The 4,824-nt window shown below is 45.4% G+C and overlaps 1 pseudogene; it reads left to right on the plus strand.

Moving 5' to 3' along the window:
• Positions 1-846: 846 nt before the first annotated feature.
• On the plus strand, positions 847-2,588 carry LOC121984311 (annotated as a pseudogene).
• Positions 2,589-4,824: the final 2,236 nt, after the last annotated feature.

Genomic DNA, 4,824 nt, shown 5'->3' on the forward strand with positions numbered 1-4,824 from the left:
GAATAAGTAGGGAACCAGGACTAGTTCAGGGATCCTGGATCAGAGGATCCCTATCTAAGTTATGAGGTCAGATCTTCTGGTCCAAAATTTTCTGAGCTAGAAGAGGCCCTGTTCTTTTATTGGTTGAATGGGCTGGACCCCATCTATTTAATAGGTAAGATCCATCTCATTCAACTAATGAATAAGCAGGGGAGCAGGACTGGTCTAGGGATCTTAGACCAGAGGATCCCTGCCCAAGCTAGGAGATAAGATCCTCTGGTCTAGAATTTTCTGGACCAGAAAAGACCCTGTTCATTTATTGGTTAGATGGGTTGGACCTCATCCATTTAATAGGTGGGATCCAGCCCATCCAACTACTGAATAAGCAGGAGACCAGTGCTGGTCCAAGGATCCTGGATCAGAGGATCCCTGCCCAAGCTACAAGGTTAGATCTTCTAGTGTAGAATTTTTTGGACCAGAAGATGTCTTATTCATTTATTGATTGAATAGACTGGATCCTATTTATTTAATAGGTAAGATCCAACTCATCCAATTAATAAATAAATAAGGGACCATGAGTGATCCAACGATCTTGGACAGAGTATCCCTGTCCCAAAGCTACAGTTGTACGATAGGTCATCAATTAATAGGAGCAGAATTAAATTTTAATTAGTCTAGAAATTAATAATTTTTTATTTTGACTATCGTAATTCGTAAGACAAGATATAATTATTTAATATTCAAGTTTTTTGTTAGCCTAGAAAAATATAAACACAATCAATAATACTTAGTATAATATAATGTACGATAAATTGTCATTTAATACTTTCTCTGGAATTATTATTGTTTTTTATATGAACCTCAATCCAGTTGAGAAGTCGGAAGGGAAAGAGCATTGCAAGCTTGTTTCAAGATAAGAAGAAATGGAGACGGCTAATATCGGAGGCATTTCATTCTCAATTCCTCTTGTTCTAATTCTCATGTTAATGGCCACCCTTCTGCTAAGGGCTGCTGAGAAGAGGCGCCGTGTCTCCAAGTTGAGGCTTCCACCAGGCCCGGCAAGGTGGCCGATCGTCGGTAACCTGACGCAGCTAGGACTTCTTCCCCACAGGATTTGGCTTACTTCTCATCCTCCTACGGCCCTCTTGTCTATCTCCGCCTCGGCGCCGTCGACGCCATCACCACAGACGACCCGGCCGTCGTACGCGAGATCCTCGTCCGGCAGGACGACCTCTTCGCATCCCGCCCGAAGTTGGTGTCCGCCTTCCAGTTGAGCTATGGTGGCAGGGACATCGCCTTCGCTCCGATGGGCCCGCAATGGAAGCGACTGCGCCGGACCTGCGTCGAGCACCTCCTCACCACCAGGCGTTTCGAGTCTTTCGCCGGGAACAGGGCGCTGGAGGCGCTCCACCTCATGCGCGATGTGCGAGGGAAGGCGTGCAAAGGGGAAATGATCGATGTGAGCCAGGTGCTCGGCGCCTTCACGATGAACAACGTGGCGAGGATGCTCCTGGGGAGGCGGTACTTAGGAGCCGGACCAGCCGAGGTAGATGAGCTGTTGAACCTCACGCGCGAGCTGTTCCGGCTTCTGGGGTTGGTCTATCCCGGCGACTACCTGCCGTTATGGAGGTGGCTCGTCGACCCCTTCTTCGTCGGGACGGAGAAGAAGATTAGGGATGTTTCCCGGAGGCTGGATGAGTTCCTCCAAAGGGTTATCGATGAACACAGGCAAGCCATTGAGGCAAAGAATCTAACAGATGGTGAGTATGGCGCGAACAGGGACTTCGTTGATGTGCTTCTTTCCATGCCAGGGGAGGAAGAGGAGGAGCGGATGGATGATAGGAAGATGAAAGCCATAATGCTGGATACATTCGCCGCGGCGACTGATACTTCTGCGGTGGCGAGCGAGTGGGCGATGGCGGAGGCGATCAAGAACCCAGAGTTGCTGCAGCGGGCACAGGAGGAGCTGGACAGAGTGGTCGGACGGGATCGTATGGTGCGAGAGTCCGACTTGGGAGATCTGAACTACCTCCGGTGCATCGTCCGGGAGACCTTCCGGATCCACCCTCCGGGGCCGTTTCTGCTCCCCCGCGAGTCCATGAAGGCCACCGAGCTCATGGGGTACCACATCCCGGCGAAGACGCGGGTGTTCATCAACGCGCACGCGTTGGGGAGGAACAAGAGCGTGTGGGGGGACGACGCAGACGAATTCCGGCCGGAAAGGCACCTCCCGGCAGACGGGGAGAGGGTCGAGGTTCTCCGCACGGGTGAGCTAGAGATCTTACCCTTCGGAGCGGGGAAGAGGAAGTGCCCCGGCGCGACGATGGGAACGACGATGGTGTTGTTGGCCCTAGCGAATCTCTTCCATGGTTTCGACTGGGAAGCGCCGGAGGAGATCGATATGGAAGAGGCGTTCGGCTCGGCCCTGCGCAAAGCAAAGCCGCTGCGGCCTGCGGGTCATGGCGGCGCCACGTTTGGAGGCTTCCCTGTTCCAGTGACCGGCCGGTGATTTGGATGGTTACGTGCGTAGCTGAAATGAATAATGTAAAAAAGAAATACACGAATTACTTTGCGTGTGATAAATAAATCTGACGATGGCTTTGTTGACATATCCACCTTATTGGCTACATGATTAACAGTTAGTTCACATGTATTAATGTTGAAGAATCTTTTTATGCTTGTTTTCAATTAGTTTGTCCGTCCCAATACTTAGGGAACTCGAAAGATCATTTTGTAATAAGGTTAAATAGGCTACCAGTCTCTCTGTGGGGTGTAGAGGAAAAAATTTTCCATTTGAAGAACTTTTCAAGCTTATCAGTTAGTTTTTGGTCTTGTGAGTTATCCAGATACCATAACAAAACTTAACATGGTATCAGAGCTCCTCGATTCCTAATACCTATGCTTTCCCTTATTTGATCAGTTTTCCTCAAATATTTCCACATTTTTTCCAAAATGTCTTTCAACAAAGGCCCACCTATTCTGGATGGAAAGAATTATTTATCATGGATCATCAAGATCGAGTCGTACATGCGTGCTTTGGACTTGTGGTATACAGTAGAAGAAGAAGACCTACCAGTACCCGGAGAAGATGTAAGGGAGGATGAAAAACTTCGCTACAAAAATCACACCATCAACAAACACAAAGCTGCTTCTCTTCTGCATGATGCTCTAACTGAGAGCATGTTTACCAAAATTGCAAACTGCAACACACCAAAGAAGATATTTGATCGTTTGAAGGCCATTCATGAAGGTGGTGATCAGATTCGGAAAATCCATATTCGAAACCGTATCTCAGATTTTGAAGCAAATCGGATGAGTTACAAGGAGACTGTTCAAGATTACTATGACCGCACAATCGAAATAGTAAATGAGATCCGAGCTCTTGGTGGGGAATTACATGAAGAAAAGGTTGTAGAAAAGGCGACTATGAGTCTCCCGAATAAATTTGAGGCAAAGTTGTGCGCTTTAGAAGAAACTGACAAACTGAAACAAATCACTTTTCTAGAACTTATCAGTGCTTTGCAAGCTTCTGAAAAACGAATGCAAATCAGACCCCCAGATGTTGAGGGTGTGCACGAGAAAACCGAAGTCTTATTATCTGTAGAAAATCTTGATCTCAGCAATTTAGCAATCAGCAGAGGAGCATCAAATTTGCAGGCTCCAAGCCAGGGAGGTTATGTGTAGCAAAATCCACTGAAAAAAGGGGGAAATGGTAAAGAAATCTACGAACCTTGCCCCCACTGTAAGAAGACAAACCACCGAGCTCAATTCTGTTTCTACCATCCTAAAGCTATTTGCTAAAACTGTGGGGAAACAAGGCATGTTGAAAGAGTCTGTATACACAAAAATAGGGCGAAAGAACACGCAAATTTGGTGGATCTTTCTTTGTTTGATGAAGAATGCAACTTAGAAATAGCATTCTGCACTGAAACCTCACCTGATTATGTGGAAATAACATACTCTGTTGATGAAACTACCACACAATCGATAAAAGGTTGGATTCTTGACAGTGGGTGTTCTCACCACATGTGTTGTGACAGAACGTTACTCTTCAATTTTAGAACTCAAAAAGGAAGAGCTGTGAGGTCAACTACAGGGCACACCACTCCAGTACTGGGTGTTGGCAGCATATACTTATCTAGAGGGAAGAAGCCCATGATTGTGGAAGATGTTTACTATGCACCTGGTTTAACCCAAAATCTGTTAAGTTTTGGGCAAATCCTGAGACAAAAAATAGAAATCTTGGTTCGAGGACTTCACCTTTACATCACAGACCCAAGAAATCACTCAGTTCTTCATGCTGAGCTACAACAAAAGAATTTTTTTATCTTCAACACTCATCCGGTTCAACCTGCAGAAGTTTCAATGGTATTTTCTGCAGAATCTCAACTCTGGCACAGCTGTCTTGGTCACTATGGAATAAAAAATCTGAGATTATTAAAAAAAAATGGGATGGCCAAGGATGTTCTAGACATTGAATTCGTGGAAAATTGCTGCCCAACGTGTCAAAAAGGGAAGCAGACCAGACTTCCATTCAAACAAAATTTTTCAAGAGCCAAGAATAAATTGGATTTGATTCATACTGACATCTGTTGTCCAATTAAAGAAGAATCTTGGAGTGGAAGTAAGTATTTTATTATCTTTATTGATGATTTCACACGATACTGTTGGATATATTTCATGAAGAACAAATCGGAGACATTCAATGTATTCAAAACTTTTCAAGCTTCTGCAGAAAGGCAAGCTGAAAGGAAGATAAAGGCATTGCGGTCTGATAATGGCGGTGAGTACATCTCCACCATACTCCACAACTATTGCAAATTAGAAGGTATCACTCATCTTTAC

This window comes from Zingiber officinale, chromosome 5B (genome assembly GCF_018446385.1).
Source record: "Zingiber officinale cultivar Zhangliang chromosome 5B, Zo_v1.1, whole genome shotgun sequence".
In the NCBI taxonomy this organism is placed as follows: domain Eukaryota; kingdom Viridiplantae; phylum Streptophyta; class Magnoliopsida; order Zingiberales; family Zingiberaceae; genus Zingiber; species Zingiber officinale.